Here is an 18,602-nt window from a genome sequence, read left to right as displayed (position 1 = left end):
ATCCTTACCTCAGCAGCATTTAATGATGAAACCCCTACTTTTTTCCTTGAATTGCATCACTCAACACACTTGTGGGGCTTTTTCTCCCATCTTCAGATTCACTTCATCTTTCTCCATCCAGCCATAAAATTTTGCCTTACTCTCTTTTCACTTCTCACTGTAATTTCTGTAACCAATTTAATCCATGTCCACTGCTTAAATTACTGTACATTATATGTATGCACACAGATACGTGCATGTGTGCTTGTGCATGTGGACACGTGTGCCTGTGTGTGTGTGTGTGTGTGTATACATATATAAAGAGTGAGAGCACACTGGAATAGGGGCGAGGAAGAGAACCCAACAAGGTGACAGAACGGCCACAGTCAGGACAACTACAATCGTTTTATCTGGTGGGTGTATATTCTTGCAGTTCTAATCAAATCAATAGGAAAAGAAAATAAAAACTTTATGTTATAAAATGGAAGAGAAAAAAATATCTGTGCATAAGATTGTTACCTGATAATCCAATCGATACAATGGAAAACTCCTTGGAACTCAGAAAATTCAGGAAGGTGGCAGACTACAAAATGCATTTTCAAAAAGCAATAGCTTTTTTCAGCAATGATTAGTTAAAAATAAATTTTTAAAGTTGATCTTATTTCAAGGACAACCAACATTGTTTTATATATATAAAAGAAAGAAAGAGAGAGAGAAATATAAAGGCTCTTCTAATTTTAGTGAGTGATATAAAAATAAGAAATGCACCATGATTCTGGGGAATTCAAGTGCTCACCCAATTTACCTACAGGTTTGATAAACTTTAATCAAAATGCCAACAAAACTGGTTTGGAAACTTTTCACAATGAATTCTTAAATTCGTGGGTTAGCACAGAAGTGAAACAATAGGGAAATTTATACTTTAAGACAGAAGTTAATTGAAGGAGCACTGGCCCATCTCATATTGAAAAAAAATACGAGATTTAATGGTTCACTGAATATTTAATGTATGCACACATTATATTAAGCAATGTACATAGATTATGTTAATTAATCCTCTCAATAATCCTATGAAAAAGATATTGCTACACCCATTTTTATCATTTTAGCATTGAGTAAACTGAGGTTTAACAACGTGATTTCTTCAAAGTCACAAATCTAGCATGAAGCAGAATTGAAGTGTGAACCTAGGCCCATGTAACTTCAAACACTGAACTCTCAACAACAAATAGCTGTCCACACTGCTTCATGCAGAGATGGGCATATCATGCAAGTAGCGTCAGACTCATTAGTAAGTGATTGATAGAGATCTCCTTTCTTCTAAGGCCATTGATTTTAAAGATTGTTTAAGGCTAGTGTTATCGGGGAGTCCTTCTCATTACCTAGGAATAATACTCCTGCGGCGGAATACAGAGCAAAGAGACAGAAGCCTGTTGATCAGTCTTAAACCTCTGGATCCAGCTTTCTGGACTCTCAAACTTCCAAATTGTGAGAAACCAAAATTTCCTTTTTGTGCAAATGAATTAAATTGTGTTCTTGCCACTTGCAACAAAAAGCATTCTGACCAAAAGACCAGTTGAGTGTTTCTGAGGGAAAGTGGAGCGAGAGAGTTACAGGTGTTTGCAAGAGAGTATTTATAATGAGGAATTATATGCAAAGTGAAGCAAGACAGTGGTGATGTATGGTGAGAGAGTAGTGTGGGTAGATGTATTGGAAGGGTCGGTGGGGTGAAAATACTGCTCCAAGATAAAGGCAGAGGTAGGCAGTAGTGTGAGAGCAAACTTGTTGAAATTGAGATATTGGAGATGGCGCAATTTGATAATATGGGTGACTGAGGTGGATAAAGTTATAGAGTTCAAGGAACTAGGAGGACAGCACATAGGATGATAAAGTAGAAAAAGATTTGAGCAAAGAGTCACAAATATGGGTGAATTAGAGAGCTGGAGAGAATGTTAGTGAGGAGAGCAGTGTGATCAGATGGTTTGAGTGTTAAGAAGACAGGAATTAGAGGAGAAAGAGTCAAAATGATTTGAATTTGGTAGTTGGGAGCATGGAGGATCCTTTCATGAGATACGTGATGTGAGAGAAGAAGAAACAAACCCATGTAAATGTGGTATGTGTGTGGTGTATGTTTGGTGTGTGGTGTGTGTGTGATGTGTGTGTGATGTGTATGTGTATGTGATGTGTGTGTGATATATGTCATGTGTGTGGGATGTGTATGTGATGTGTGTGATGTATGTGTGTATGGTGTGTGTGATGCGTGTACGATATGTGTACAACGTGTGTGATGTGTGTGTAATGTGTGTGTGATGTGCAGCCTGGACGGCAGACACTGATGTTTCCTCTGATGGGAAATGACTGCATGAGGATCTCAGGTTAACTCCTTCAGATTGATCAAGTTGTGGGTTGAACATGATATATGAGTTCTTTATGGTCCGGATCCTTTAGCCTCCTCTCTCACCACTTCTCAGCACCGCATATTACCACTCAGCTCTATTGAACCCCTTTTAATTCCCCTTAATACTCTCTATTATCTCTTCCTTAGCTTTATATACATATTTTTCTTCTGCCTGAAAATTTCTTTCTCCCTCAGTCCACCCACCTGTTTTTGGCTGACAACTAGTGATAATCCATGAGTCAACTTTCACATTACCTCCTCAGGGAAGCCTTCTTTTACTCACCAGGACTGTATTAGTGTTCCCACATCTTTTATTCCTATGAAAGTATGTCCCACACAACATCATCTTTGAGTTTTAACGTAAGCTCTTTGATGGAAAGCATTATGACTTATATATCCAGCCGTCAAGAAGAAAAGCATGTGGTGGTTACTCAATACTTATTTGTAGCATGAATGAGTTGAACGAATTAAGAACAGTCACGACACAATCAGTCTTCTGTTTGAATATTTCAGGTGATTGATCTCACTATTCTATGCTATTCATGTATTTTTGTTACACAACAAATGATGCCTATGTTCCTGAAGATTATGTACCACAAGAGATATAAGACTATAACGGAAATATTGAGAGACATCTGAATCAAGATTTCTCCTATCAGGTTGATTATCAGTAATGTATTTTTTCCACATCGTCCTGAGACATAAACGCTCTTTTAGAAGACATTCCATTCAGTCCTCTTTTCCCTCCCCCGAGCACTGTCTAACTGCTCAATGATTCTCTTTGTAATTACCAGTTTTTGTTCTAATGGAAACTGGGAAATTTTCAGGACTACAACACTGACAGCCAGTATCTTCATATCTAGGTAGAGTGAGCTCAGGAATAGGAAAACAGAAATATCTGTTCTGCTTTTACCCAATGGTTTCCTCACTATATAATCAGTATAATGGGTCAAATGATATTTGAAAAAAAAAAATTTAAGAAATGTGAAATAAAAAAACAGAAGTCTGAATTTATACCTTAATGGACCTCATATGTGTTTCAAAGTGTGCCTAAATTTGTGAAAACCATCTAGCCTTCTCTTTTCTGGGCTAAGTTGACATGTAAAATAAATGTTCAATATTTGAACATAAATCTATAATCCATCTGGAGTTTATTTTGGCTTATGTCAGAAGGAATGAACCAATGTTATTCTTTTTCCAAATGGTTAGCCAGTTGTTTCAACACCTTTTCTTGAATAATTCATTTCTCTCCACTAATTTGAAATGCCAGTTTTTATGATATACTAAATTACTTTGTTGAATTAGGTAGATTGCTACTCTTTCCGTTATTCCACTGATCTTTCTATTCTTCTGTTGGAAAAACAATTCAAATGGCATTAAACATTGCCCAAAAAGCCTACTTTTCTTTCTTAGTAACTTCATTTACCCATTCTCTGCAGTAGGTCATGCTTTTCCTCTCTCCTCAATACCAAACACACCTCCCCTACCACATTCACAACGTGTATAAGACACTTTAGAGGAATCGCCTCACCTTTTCTTCACAAGGTCTGTTTCCACACTTGTTCTCAAGGAAGAGGCATTGGATATGAGGAAAGATAGTGCTATCCACTAAGAGACAGAACACAGAAATAGGAAGAGAGGGAGGTTTGGGAAGCAAGGGCATCTTGATGAATCCTCTTTGAGACACTTTGTGTTTCCAAGTGAAACTATGCAGCAGTGCCTGGAGCTCAGGAAAGTCTTGGGAGAAAGTATATGTGTACTAACTGAAGGCTTTGTAGGCAGTGAGATCACCCACAGAGATTATATAATAAGAAAAAGCAGAATGGAGTCCAGAGATGCCAACAGAGACATTAAAAGATGTTCCCGAGAAGCTCAAGAACAGTAGAAGGAAGATAGGAGAAAATTCAGGAGGGCGTGTGAATGGATGGCGATGAGGGAGGTAATATCATAGAAACCAAGACAAGAGGGATTTTTAAAAATGAGAAAGATTTTGAATTCTGATTTGGTCTAGTGTATTATGTTTGTCAACAAGGGACCATTTTGTTATAAACAGAAGAATCAGTAATTATTTCTAGTTCAGACAGAATCGTTCAATGTCAAATGCTGCTTTTGGTTAAGTTAGAATGACTGATTTTTAAAAAGACAACTGGACTAAACAATTAAGATTGATTTGTGATAAGTTTCAAATCAATTCTATTGGAGAGACTTAAGCAACAAATTAGAAATAAGAGATACCGAAACTGAGGAAGCTTAGGTCTTGAGATGATAAGCTAGTCAAATCACTTAGCGCATGGAAAAAACACATTCTTAGTCTAGACGTGAGGTAGGACTGAATGTTTCTGATAATTCACTTGAGGATTCTGATAATTAATATGGAAGTGTAGAACAAATGGGAAGACACTTAGCAAGCCACTCAACTTGCCTTTATGCCAGTCCTTAAGCTAAAGAAGACCAAAAAAACAAACAAACAAACAAACAAAAAACGTTGGTCAGGCTCAGTTAACCATAGTTTAAAAAATCCTACAGGAAATACGATGTCCTATAGTGTTTCTGGACACATACACCTTTATTACATATCATGGCAATTAGGTAACTAAGGATTTGAGTATTCAGGTCATTGACACATATCTTGGAAGAAGCAACTCACCTTGAAAGTGCTGAAAAAACAGTTCAAATTAAACAACAACAACAAAAGCATCCACAGCCTTGGGAAAACAAGGAAACCATGAGTAGACTGGCTTATTCTCTGACTTCCAGGATATGCATTATCATGGCTCTCATAGATGCCTACTTGGCTACACGTAATTACTTTGTATGTTAAAGGACAACTGGTTCAAAAGCACAAAGATTTTCAACCATCACAACCATTTTTCTTTCTTGATACACAATTGAAAGTAAAAAGAAGTTCAATGACATAGATTTGGCACATCTTTTCCAAATACATGGGAAAATTCGATACAAAGTAATCCAAATATGTTTGGGTTTTTAACTTGCAAAACACTTTCTCTAAGTAACCTTAGCTAAAATACATATGCATTGATAGCAACTGATTTTGTTTCTCTCTTATCGCATAATAATAGATTAAATGGCAGTCTCTTCAGCGTGGGTTTATTTTACAAAAGTGGCTTTACTACCGCAGGGAATATACAATATTTTTATACCAAGAAATTACCTGATCATGTTGAACAATAACACGTCTATGATTATAAATTTTAAGAATTGTCAGAGCTTCAAAACAAAGCCAGTGATGTGTCACTGGGAACTATTATTTCATTACAACCAAAAAAGTGCCTAAAAATTGAATGGCTATTGACTAATAAAGATATTTCTCTTTTTTTAAGTGGACTATCCCGGTAATTGTTCCATCTTCACTGTATTTTTTTTAAAGGATACACTGAAGCCACGGTTTACATACAATGAATATTAATGATAAACTCAGGCCATACCTCTCTCCCAACAAGAACTTTTGATAGTAAGTAGTAATCTAGACTACTTTGATCTCAGCCCTAACAGAACTCAAGTGAGGAGTAAACATGCAAGTAAAATAATGAAACACCAATATAAAACTGAATTTAACTAATAAGAAGAAAATACTCCATAAACCAAAGTCATGCCAACAAAATATGGCTAGAAAGCTTTCTTTTTTTTTTTTTCATTATTCAGCAGGGTAGTCTACTTATGTTCAACTCCCCAAAAGATAAAGGGAAGTTTTAGTTGTATGTCTGGTTGTGTGATTTTTAGGAAACTTGCATTAGAATGTTATTCATGTGAGTAATGAAAAACAACCACCACCACATTTAACAGCTAAGATCTTGATATACGTCAATCATTTACCCTGAGTATTTTACATCTATTATCTTATTTGTTATGTATCAGTTAAGATATTTAAAAAAAATAATAATAAGATACCCATAGTTTGAGTTTCAGCCTTAAAATAAAACTCGATTTTTCACATACTTTGTTATGTCTAAAGGTCTGCTTATTGCAAGTTAACATGATTAACAAATAATCCTAATAGGAATGAATAATAATTCTAAACAAAACATTTTATCTAATAAATAAACTAATAATATGACAGGACTTACTGTTTAATAATTGTTGCCTCTTTTCTTATGGAGAATCACAATGTTAGAAGGAAAAGCTGGCACAGAGGGAGACACAGATTCTTAAGATATGTCATGAAGGCTCCTGGATGACAGCTCATTTTTATTTCAAACACAACTAAACTTTCATTCTCTCTCTCTCTCTCTCTCTCTCTCTCTCTCTCTCTCCTGCTGTGACTCATATAATCTTAAATTTTTGCCTCATCTCTTTGAAAAAAACACATCAAATTTCTTCCTTGATTCTCTTAGAGAAATAATTTGTCACCCAAGCCACAATCATTTTTAAGGAAAGCTATTTTTAAGTAGAGTTCACTATATATCCTGACAGCATTGAGATTAAAAATTAATATTCACCCTATCAAATAAACAGAAAATATAGGCTACTTGGTCACCTTGTTGATTTAACTCATCTGTTCAGGGATGAGCTGATATATAATAAAATTAAAGCATTAACTATCTGGAAAATACAAAGGAGACAATCTTTTTACAATGTATGTGAACTCTGATGCGATGACTATATTTATTTATGTATGTATGTATGTATTTAATTATTTTACTCCTCTCTCTCCTTCCAAATGTGGGCTTTCATTATAAGCTTTGTAACATTATTCTCATAAGTGGCAATGAACAATGGGGCCACCAAGTAGAGTTAAGGGAGCTGTGGTGAAACTCTGGATTCAGTGATTAGACACACGGAAAAATACTAGAAATGAAATAATAATGATGATACTAACAATAATAATAAACTACGTGGAACCGACTGTGAAGGGAAAGCCTGCCTAAGTTCAGCAAAGCAGTTCAGAGACAGAGAGAAGTCAGACTGTACCCCTCTTTGCTTGTGAATGACATGTAGTTCCATAGACCCCCATGCTCTGGGTTAATAAACGTGACGGTGTTCCCTCTGGTATCCAGATCTCAAGCTCTTGAATGATGGAGACTGAAGAGACATCACGTCAAGAGAACCACAGGACTTGGGAAGAAACAAGGGGAGGGGAACGGGAAGGAAGCCTCTGGGCAGTGCGGGGGGGGGCGGGGGGTGGGTGGCCTGCAGGGCTACTTTCGGCATTGTGCAGCCGGGCTCCGTCCTGAGAAGCAGTTCAGGCACTTCTTAGAAATAAAGATTCCTCGGCCTCACCTTAACCCACTGAATCAGAATCTCCAGAGCCGGGTTCTGGAAATGGTTAACAAGTCTCACACACGATTCTTACGACAGACATGTTTGGAAACACATGTCTCAGGAAAGCAACTTGGGGGCAATGGATCACAGATAATTTTCAACTAGAGAGTAAACACGCACAGGAGTTGTGGGGTGGCCAGATTTAGCAAATACAAATACAGGATACCAGGTTATATTTGAATTTTAGATTAACAGGGAGTAATTTGTTTCAGTATGTTTCAAATATTGCATACTTACATGAAAAATGTATTTGTTCTTTATCTGAAATTTGAATTTAACTGGACATCCTGGGGTTTTTTTTAATCTGGCCATCCTACATAGCAAGTCAGTATACAACATTACATTTTTTAAAAAGTAAAATGTTTCCGGGGCGGCCTGGTGGCTCAGTTGGTTAGAACAAGAGCTCTCCATAACAAGGTCGCCAGTTCAATTCCTGCAAGGGATAGTGGGCTGTGCCCCCTGCAACTAAAGATTGAAAATGGCAACTGGACTTGGAGCTGAGCTGCCCTCCACAACTACTGTGTTTCCCCGAAAATAAGACCTAGCCAGACAATCAACTCTAATGCTTCTTTTGGAGCAAAAATTATTACAAGACCCGGTCTTATTTTACTATAATATAAGATCGGGTTTGATATAATATAATATAATGTAATATTGGGTCTTATATTAATTTTTGCTCTAAAAGACGTATTAGAGCAGATTGTCCAGCTGGGTCTTATTTTCGGGGAAACAGGGTAGATTGAAGGACAACAACTTGGAACTGATGGGCCCTGGAGAAACACACTGTTCCCCAATATTCCCCGATTTAAAAAAAAAGAAAAGTAAAATGTCTCCCCCTCTGTGACTACTATTGCATTAAAAAATTAAATCCACTGCAATAATTTTTTTCAAAAAATTGAATCCAACAATCAGCGAACTGTATCCTTTTCTTCCTTTTATCAAACCCTCAACATCCTTGAAACTAGCTACTACCTATAAATCTCTTCACATAGTTTGGCAATGTTTATGTTAATTAATTTACAATTACCTGATCGTTCCAATTATTTTCCCAGAATAACATATTGAGTTCTAGGGGCACACAGGAAATGGACACAGTTCCTTGATACTATAAATGATCATCTTTCCTTAAAGAGCAAAGAAATATATCTTATGTATTATTTATGTGTGCATATACTATATTCGGCTATAGTGTGTGTGTGAGAGAGAGATATCAAATGGATGAAGTCTACTTTAAAGGTCATTTATCCCTCAGGTCAAGGGTTCTGCAAAGTCCATCATCATCAACAGTCAAGTATATGGCAAGTATTTCACAGAAATGGAAAGAAGAGAAAAACAACCCATCCTCATAGAAAATGAACTCATTTTAGGGGCAAATAGTAAAGGCCCACTTGTCATCATTGTTACTGTGAGGTTCCTTGCTTGTCACTCCAAAGGACAGCCTCCAGGGTAAGCTAAATGACAATATGGTTTAAGAATAACCAAGTTGTCACAACAGGGCTCTCAGTTTCTAAGCAGCGAAGGTGTTACTGGACATTTTATTTATTACATTTGTCGGTGTGATGTTGGTTAATAAAAAACAATTAAGAGAACATACTCTAAGGCATTCCTTAGAATCAGTGAGTCAGATTTTAAAAAGTCATCTCAACTGCCTCATTCTTCCTGATTAGCTTGTATGCAACTTTACTAGGATTTAAATGAGAAGTCATCCTTTCTTCAAACTTTGCAATCTTCACAGTATCTCTTACCTCAAGATATACAAAAGAAAAACATCTTTTTCATCATTGTTGTGCTGGCATGACATGAAAACTAAACTAGTCACTTTGTCTTTATTAACCAACATCACACCGACAAATGTAATAAATAAAATGTCCAGTAACACCCTCGCTGCTTTGAAACTGAGAGCCCTGTTGTGACAACTTGGTCATTCTTAAACCATATTGTCATTTAGCTTACCCTGGAGGCTGTCCTTTGGAGTGACAAGCAAGGAACCTCACAGTAAAAATGATGACAGGTGGTCCTTTACTATTTGCCCCTAAAATGAGTTCATTTTCTAAGAGGATGGGTTGTCTTCATCAGAGGTTCCAGAAGGTCACTTGAGAATAATTCATTGTTGATTGTATTACATAATGTTTTGCATGTGGAAATGAAAGTCCTTAGAAGTTTGTTTACTAAACCATTAGGTTACAGAAGGATATTTCTCAGAGAAGCTGAAAGTCAAAGCACAGTGAACTAAATTCTACAACTGTTGACATAAACTGACCCAGAAACTCAAAGATACAATTTTAACTCAGGCTGCTATGGGAAGTTTATGAGTGTCTAAAAAAGAAATGTTGTGTAGTATAGGAAGGAGACACAGATGTCACAGGCAAAGATTAAACCCATGATGTGTGTAGTTGAAAATCTTGGGCAAATTCTCAAAATAAAAGACTCTATGTTGAGGTCCAAGTTTTCATGGACATTTAGAAGCAGTTGTGTTATAGTACAAAGAGTAAAGAAAGACAGAACTCATACAACTCAATAACAAAAAAACAAATAACCCAATTGAAAAACGGGCAGAGGACCTGAAGAGACATTTCTCCAAAGAGGACATACAAATGGCCACAGACATATGAAAAAATGCTCAACATCACTAATCATCAGAGAAATGCAGATTAAAAACCACAATGAGATATCACCTCACCCCAGTTAGAATGGCTATCATCAACAAGACAAATAGTAACAAGTGTTGGAGAGGCTGTGGAGAAAAAGGAACTCTCATACACTGTTGGTGGGAATGCAGACTGGTACAGCCATTACGGAAGGCAGTGTGGAGGTTCCTCACAAAATTACGAATAGAATTACCACATGACTCAGCAATCCGTCTGCTGGGTATCTACCAAAAAAATCTGAAAACATTTATCCATAAAGACAAGTGTGCTCCAATGTTCATTGCAGCTTTATTTACAGTGACCAAGACATGGAAACAACCAAAACGTCTTTCAATAGATGAATGGATAAAGAAGTTGTGGTATATATACACAATGGAATACTATTCGGCGGTAAGAAAAGATGATATAGGACCATTTGTGACAACATGGATGGATCTTGAGAGCATAATGCTAAGCGAAATAAGTCAGACAGAAAAAGTAGAGAAACATATGATTTCACTGATATGTGGTATATAAACCAAAAACAACAAAAGAACAAGACAAACAACTGAAAGAACAAAAACTCATAGACACAGACAATAGCTTAGGGGTTACCAGAGGGTAAGGGGGCAGGAGAGAGTGGGACTCTAGAAGAGGGTAAACGGGGTCTAGTGATGGAAAGAGAACAGACTCTGGGTGGTGAACACACAATGTGAGATATAGATAATGTATTACAGAATTGTACACCTGAAATGTATATAACTTTACTAACAATTGTTGTCCGAATAAACTTTAATTTAAAGAAAAAAAAAGACAGACAGACATAAAAAGTCTTACCACAGGAGCCAGAATTAACTAGAATACTGTAAAAATAGGTTAACATTCGGATTTGTGACTTTTAAAATGACTATTTTTTAGTTGGCCTTGAAAAAGGGGATCAACTGGAATTAATTCCAAGAAAGTGAAAAAAGAAAAGCAAATGGTGCCTACAGCTTTTAGTGATAGCCACATGCATCACAAAGGAAACTTCTCCTAATGATGGAGATTAGACTATATTGTTCAGTGACAGGAAAGGAATAGATATATGAACAAGAAATTAAAGAAGGAAATACTCATAAGCAGAATGAGAATTTCTAGGTGTCAAGCAGAATTCATGAAAACTAATTCTAAGAGAAGATGAAAATAAAAGAGAAAGTCATCAAGCCAGATAAAATGTCAGAGTAAAGGATAATGTAATAAATAAAACATTTCCCTCTCGTCCAAGAATTATAATGATTCTCTCCCCCTGATTATACTATTATGTAAATGCCAGCCAAATTTTGATCTTTCACCATATTTCTAGAAAGCTGCTCTATTCATGAAGTGTCCTTTTGAAATCTTTGGTAAAGACTCAAAATATACATGAAAATATTCCACCTTTCTCAAAAATCATGTAACATTGGTAATTGATTGTCCTTGGGGGGGGAATTATATATATATATAATATATATATATATATATATATATATATATATATATATATATATATATATATTCCAGTTTACTTCTCAATGAAGAAAACTTACAAACAAATCCTATTACCAAAAATTATCTTTTATTCCTTGACTCTCCAAATTGTTTCATTACACGTGCTGGAACTTAAATCTTAAATACTTGAGATTTGGCATGTTCCAGATAAAATGTGTGCTGGGGTTTTTAGTGTCTTTTTGTTTTTGTTTTTTGTACTTGCTACACTCTGCTGTTTTGTTTTGTTTTAACAAATTCTGTAAATTTCAATTTATCCTAATTAAATTGATGACCTTTCATACATCTGATTATATCATATCATAAATTATACACTTCAGTGGTTTATCATCACTATAAATATAAAGATTAAAATACTCAGCCTATTTATGCTCTAATTCCAACCCATCTTCCTAGTCTCATCTCCTACCACTGGGATCTATACTTCAGCCATAACATCTGACCTGCTGTTATTTAATAATTCTATGCCTTTATGGAGTTCCCTTACGTCTTTTCTTATTTCACTTCTCTCTCTGAAATTGTTCTTAAATCCTTCAACACACACACACACACACACACACACACACACACACACACACACACACATTTCTTTCCCTGTGTCCTGAAGCATCTCATATATGTCTCTATAATAACAGTCACACATTGGACTGTAACTATTTATTAGCATATCTATTTTCCCCACTAACAAATGTACTCTTTCAAGTCAGAGGCTGTGTCTTATTCATCTTGCATTCTTGGCACCTTGACTTGTCCTGGAGGTTTGCCAGTCACTCAGTACAAGTTTGATGAATGGATGAATAATAATGTCTCTATAATTACATTAAAAATCAGGGAGACCTACCCATTATGTCAAGTTTCATCAATTGAAACAAACAAAAAGATATTGCATTATAAGAATGTTATATACACTCTTGAGGTTTACTAACGTACTGCTTTGCAAATACGTTATATTTATATAACACAATCATTTATATTCACAATCGTTCCTAAAGTTCAAAAACTGATCATCGACATTTTAAATTCTTGTGATGTTATTAAATTAGAACCATAATTGAGGAAAAGAAAAGACTGCCTTAGAAGAGGTTAAAAATCCAAAAACTCCCCATCCTTCCTTCACTGTCCCTCCACCAAAAAAAAATATAGATAGATAGGTACATAGATAGATTATAGATATAGATGATATAGATAGATATAGATATAGATATAGATATAGATATAGATATAGATATAGATATAGATATAGATATAGATATAGATATGCCAGGGGTGCCAAAAAAAATGTATACAAGTGGAAACTTTGGTCAACATTGCTCAAGCAGTAGTTCGCCATAATCAGAATTGTCTGGACGCTGATGGTAACCACTTTGAGCACCTCTTGTAACTGCAGAAGTCAAACATGACTTGTATTCGCTTTTGTTATTCGTATATATTGAATATTACAATTTTAATAGTTTTTTTCCTTTCTTAAAATGTATATACATTTTTTAGCACCCTCTGTATTTAGTTGCCTAATTTTTGCTAATAATATATTGAGAATTTTAATTATGTGTTTTAAAAATAAAATGCATGAATGAATATTTAATCATATAATTCAAAGATAGAAATGCTTTCAGATAATGAAAATAATTTGGAAAGTATTCATACTTCATTTTTATGAAAGCTAAGAATTGATTTTATGCTAGATATCTCAAATTATCTTATAATAGCCCATGAAAGGAAAGATCATGAAAAATTATACTTCAGATTTATTTCTATTTAACTTCTAGAAATAGACTAATTGTTCAAACAAGGACAAAGAAGACAGATTCAAATAACTTTTGTTACAAATATACCACTACTATTTTATTTAAAATCTTTGCATGTGTTAATATTTCTAGATTTATAAATTTTAAGCATTTTTTAAATGTTGTACGGTGATTATCAAAAATTTTAAACAGAAATTTTAAAAACATTCAGAGAATATGGTTAGGAATTGGAGGACTTAAATTTTGCTAATGATAAAGCATGTTATGAGATTACAATTTTTAAATGCTTGAGAATATGTAAATAATTATAGTTTTTCCATTCTGATTTTATAATTCAACACTATAAAACAAAGTTCTTGATCATTCAACGTTGGATTTCAGTTAACAGAAAAGGAAGTCTGCTTTAGAAAAGCTCTAATGTAATAGATTTTCACTTACATATAATTAAAATTCTTCATTGAGTGTAATTTCTAGTGCTATGAAATTAAATGCAATGCATTTTCTTGAAACTACTGACTGGTTCACAGAATCACCGTTTTAGTAACAAAATTATTTGATTTGTAGAGAGTGATGTGTGAATTACCATTTTAAATTCAATAAAATACAATTATTTATTTGAACTCAATTCTATACTCCCTTAATGATTCAGAGAGGCTTTACATGTATTACATTCTCTCAAGTATTTTAATGGACTTATACTTACTATAATTTGTTCATTCATTCAACAAATATTACTGATACTGTTTTCTAGATTTTGCTAAAGTACCAAGACTAGTTTTTTGTTATGGGGTGGGGGGTTTTATGACTCCAGTCTAGTGTCATGAAATCAATCAAACAGTGGTAGTTATGCCTCCCTTACAAGATGGGGAATCACTGGCTTTGTGGAGATGGGTAGTCATGTTACTTGTATATCTGTCATTGCTGTTGATTTCTTTCTAACCGACACCACAAATATTCCATTTATGGTCAAAGAAGTTTTAACTGCTGGAAGATCTTCAATATCTTTTATTTATTAGGTTGGTGCAAAAGTAATTGCGGTTTTTGCAACTATTTTTGACCTTTTAAGCCACAATTCTTTTTGCACCAACCTAATAATATTCACATATTTGCATGTGGTCTATCTGTCATACTCACATCCCACATCTACCTATTATGATTGCACAGCACTTGTTATGGAAATCCAGTATTTAAAAAAAGTAAATTTTCAAGTTATATATTTTTAATCCAAAAATACTTGCCCCAAACATGCATCTTTTAATGTAGAGGGATCCAAGAAGCCAGAACACAGAGTATGTGAAAGCTTCTTATGGCCAAATTTAGGAAGATTTGGGGTGTTCATCAAGGAGGCAGTATAATCTGTTGGTTAAAAGCCGGTGCTGTACCACACAAGAGACCGGGGTTCCTGACCTTGCTCTGTGTGGCTTTCTCAAATTGTTTAATCTCTGACTTTAGTTTCCAGATCTGTGAAATGCAATAATCTCTATTTTATAGGTTTGCAGTACTAAGAAAAATGATCGAAATATCATATTTAGCACAGTAGAGTGAATACAGAAATTATACAAAAAATGGTATGATTAAAATTATCTTCAGTGCAAACAATAGGAAATTTCCTTCATATATTCCTTGAGGAATCAAAAATGGGGAGAGAGACTTCAGTGTCAGCTGGACTTAACTTGCTTCCAAAGAATAAAGTACAGGAAGGGCATGAAAAGGTAACTGTACAGTGGAGAAACCTGGAGAATACTACCCTTCCCAGGTGATCAAGATTAATATACCCGTGATAAGCCATATTGAAAGCAGGTCCCCTGTTATGATGAGAAGAGTACTTCACCTCTGTAGTATTCATCCTAGGCTTTCATGAGAAAAACATCAAACTAACCTACATTGAGAGGCATTCTACAAAACAGCGAATTAGTATTCCTCAAAATTGTTAAACTTATGAAAAACTGTCATAAACCAGAGGAGACTAAGGAGACGTGACACCTAAACACAACATAGTACCCTGGATAAGATCATACAATAGAAAAGGGGCATTAGTGGAAAAACTAGTGAAGTCGAGTAAATTCTGGCATTTAGTTAATAGTAATTCAGTAAGAACTAATGGTTTATTAGTTTTGATAAATACCATGGTTATATAAGATGTTAAAAGCTGGAAAAATGGGTAAGAGGTATATAGGAATTGTCTACATTATTTTTGCAACTTCTCTGTAAATCTAAATTTAAAATGATTCTAATTTTAAAAAATCTATTAAAAGGTGGTATCAGGGGAAGTCATAAAATGCAGAAACCATGTGACTCAATTTACCTAATGTGTGTTTATTTAAATAGATACCATGAATCTCCTCAATGTGAGAGCTTACGAATTTGAATTCTGCTACCAACTTCACAAATCAGGTCTTAATCTCCACTTACCTAATTTAGTAAAATATCTTAATACTACACTAAATGATAGGGGTGAAAACCTAAGACCCAGGAAGAGTTTTAGAAGATTCCAAACACATACAGATGGCAAACAGACATATGAAAAAATGTTCAACCTCACTAACCATCAGAGAAATGCAAATAAAAACCTCAATGAGATACCACTTCACCCCAGTCAAAATGGCTACCATCAATAAATTAACCAACAACAAGTGCTGGCGAGGATGTGGAGAAAATGGAACTCTTGTGCACTGTTGGTGGGATTGCAGATTGGTGCAGCCAGTATGGAAATCAGTATGGAGGTACCTCAAAAATCTGAAAATGGAGCTATCTTATGACCCAGCAATTCCACTCCTAGGTATCTCTCCAGAGAAATCCAAAACTCTAATTCAAAAAAATGTATGCACTCCTATGTTTATTGCAGCACTATACACAATAGCCAAGACATGGAAACAACCGAAATGCCCATCGGTAGACGACTGGATTAAAAAACTGTGCTGCATTTATACAATGGAGCATTACGCAGCCATAAAGAAGAAGGAAATATTACCATTTGCAACAATATGGATGGACCTAGAGAACATTATGTTAAGTGAAATAAGTCAGACAGAGAAAGACAAATACCACATGATCTCACTTATATGTGGAATCTAAAGAAAAGAATAAATGAATGATCTAATTAGAGACATAGAGGAAAAATTGAGGGTTGCTAGATGGGAAGGGGGGGTGGGGATAAGGGGGAAGGTGAGGGGATTAGAAAGCACAGTCGGTAACCACAAGATTGCCATGCGGAAACGAAAGTCAATTTGGGGAATGTAATCAATAATGTTGTAAAGATTTTGTAATGTATCCAATGGACACTTGTCTCATTAGGGAGACCACCTCAGGGAAGATGCAGATGCCTGATCACTGCACTGTACACCTGAAGCTGAAGTTGAACAATAATGAATGTCAACTATAATTTTATATATATGTATATATATGTATGTGTGTGTATATGTATATATATATATATATATATATATATATATATATATATATTTACAAGAAGCGGAGTACAGCATTAGGAATAGAGACAGCGGAAATGTAATGGCGGTGTGCGATGTCAGAGGGGTAGTGGATGGGGGAGGGGCGTCGTCACTGTGTGAGGGATCTAAATGATAAATGTCTATTACATTGTTTTGTGCACCTGAAACTAATTTAAAAAAATGGGGGAAAAAAGACTCCAAACATATTAACAATCTTCACCCTTGTAAGGGAAAACACTTGGATGTTTCAGCATAAATGCATTTTTCCTTTATGAACTGCCCAATACCAAGTAGTATTGTGTAGCAAATTCAAACATGCAACAAGTACATGAAAATAACTTAAAATGCTAAATAAAAATAGATAAAAAATGAAGGCCCCCCTCCAGAGTTTTTTTACATTGCAAAAAAGAGACTGACTATACTTACTGAACAAATTAATCAGCCTGAAGTAGCACTTCTCTTTCTGAGTGCTGGTGAAAACAAAAACAAAAACCCTGTGACCCTGAAATTTTTCCATAACAGTTACTTTCTTCAAAATCTGAGCAGTGAATACTCATTGGAAGTAACCCATTACTACCTGATTTATGGTCCAGAATGTGGACGGTCCCCTTTGTATATTTTAAACAAGTTTCACATTTTGCTCCACATAGTAAGATGTGGCACAATACCTTTGCATGGATTTACAGTCATCCCTAAGACATTATGAGCTGTTCTCTCTACAGGCCTTTCAGGTTTGTTTTCTACAAAGTTATATTCAACTCCCAGCAGAGCTTAAAATGGGCTTTTCTTTTGGGATGCTTACAAAGATATTAACGCTCTAAGGTTATGGGCAATATATCATTGCTTCTGTGGACAAATGGTACCCTGGTTACTAGGAAGACTTGCTCTTCTGAGAGTATCTCTAGAAAGAGGTTAGACTTCATTATTCTCCAAGTTAACCCAGCACAAGACTGAAGCAAAATGAAGTACTCTGCTATAGCTAGAGGAAGTTAAGTGATAGAAAATAATTCATTTCCCTTTCAGGTGTACTCTATGGAGTAAAAAGATAGATTATGTTTTCAGAACACAAAAGGTCTAAGTAAAATAAGGTGTAGAAAAAAATGCGTTTCAAGCGTATTTTCTTTAAAAATTTTTAACATTTTAAACAAAATACATCTTAAAGAATGCCCTCCTACTATCCTACAATACACTCCTCCTGACATATACACACTAATCAAATACCTGCTCAAAAATATCACTGAAAAACACATATTAAGCATGCATTTATCCAACCAATATTTTTTGGGTGTCCACAATGTGCCAGGCTTGTACAAGGAAGTAGCATTATATTCATTCCATTAGAACTACATTCCCTCCATTAAGTGAGACTACTAGACCAAATCCCTTAAATGTCCAATAAATTACAGTGCTAAAATGTGTGTTTGAATAGAGAAAAATAAAAGTAGCACTAAAAGACCTAACAACTTGGACATGTTAAATGGGAATCTTAGGAATATTGTAATGGAACGAAATCATTACATCAGAAAGCAGCGGGCCTTCAACATTAAGAGGCAAATTTAGAAATTGCTTGTATTACTGAAATGGGGTAGTAGCTTCAAAA

The 18,602-nt window shown here is 35.1% G+C and overlaps 1 protein-coding gene across 2 annotated transcripts in view; it reads right to left on the bottom strand.

The window, feature by feature from the left end:
* MARCHF1 (membrane associated ring-CH-type finger 1) overlaps nt 1-18,602 on the bottom strand; it is a 647,830-nt gene that overhangs the window by 580,937 nt on the left and 48,291 nt on the right. The window lies entirely within an intron of this gene.

This window comes from Rhinolophus ferrumequinum, chromosome 18, assembly GCF_004115265.2.
Source record: "Rhinolophus ferrumequinum isolate MPI-CBG mRhiFer1 chromosome 18, mRhiFer1_v1.p, whole genome shotgun sequence".
In the NCBI taxonomy this organism is placed as follows: Eukaryota; Metazoa; Chordata; class Mammalia; order Chiroptera; family Rhinolophidae; genus Rhinolophus; species Rhinolophus ferrumequinum.
The sequence above is the reverse complement of the archived record's forward strand: the minus strand, read 5'-3'. Positions and strand labels throughout refer to the sequence as shown.